The sequence below is a fragment of the Cyphomyrmex costatus genome, unplaced genomic scaffold (genome assembly GCF_001594065.2).
Source record: "Cyphomyrmex costatus isolate MS0001 unplaced genomic scaffold, Ccosl1.0 scaffold425, whole genome shotgun sequence".
NCBI classification, from domain to species: domain Eukaryota; kingdom Metazoa; phylum Arthropoda; class Insecta; order Hymenoptera; family Formicidae; genus Cyphomyrmex; species Cyphomyrmex costatus.
In genome coordinates, this window is record NW_017278480.1 from 38,759 (window position 1) to 39,551 (window position 793).

The following is a 793-nucleotide window of genomic DNA, read 5'->3' on the forward strand; positions in this document are numbered from 1 at the left end:
GCGGGTTCACACCTTGACGGAAAAGCAGAATGCGGAAAAGCAGTAGCCAATCGAGTAGTCGACTTTCTGTTAGTTTTGTACTTTTTACTACCAAGGCGAGTTCTGATCGGTTAACTGCTTTTCCACTTTCCGCTTTTCCGTCAAGGTGTGAACCCGCCCTTAGTAAGAGAAAATTAGCGCGGCTTACCGCGCGCGGTTCCTAGTTACTTTACCGCCTACCGCGTACCGCGTTCCGCGCTGCATGTAAAATCACCCTTGTCTTTGTGTAAAATCACCCTCTAATGAGCGCTCGCATCTAATACACAATCCTAGGGTGCTCCACAGATTATCAAAGAAAATAGATAACCAAAGGCGTCTTTTCGTTCTGATACCACAGTACCGTTTGATTAGGGTGTTTCGGGCTGTGACGTCACAAACAGATACCATTATCGAAAATGACATTTCACTGCCACTATGGAAACACGAATAGTTCTTAGTATAATTCTGGCGGTAAATATGGATCAGAAAACAAAGTTAGTCAACGATACAATTATTTGAAGGGGACACCTTTAATGATGACATTTACCATAGCATGTAGTAACTCGGGGGCAGCGTGTAATGTTGCTATTTCAAAAGAGGATATATCCTCTGTATACAGCAGCATTTTAGGTTAGGACATTTATGCGGCGAAGAATGGGTCCAGTATTATTTGGATTTTGATTTTCTCCAGCTATTTCGGTAAGAATCACAGAAAATTCTATGTGATACTTCCGACATTTGGATATTACCAGAATCATCCTGGCTGCGTTCCGTT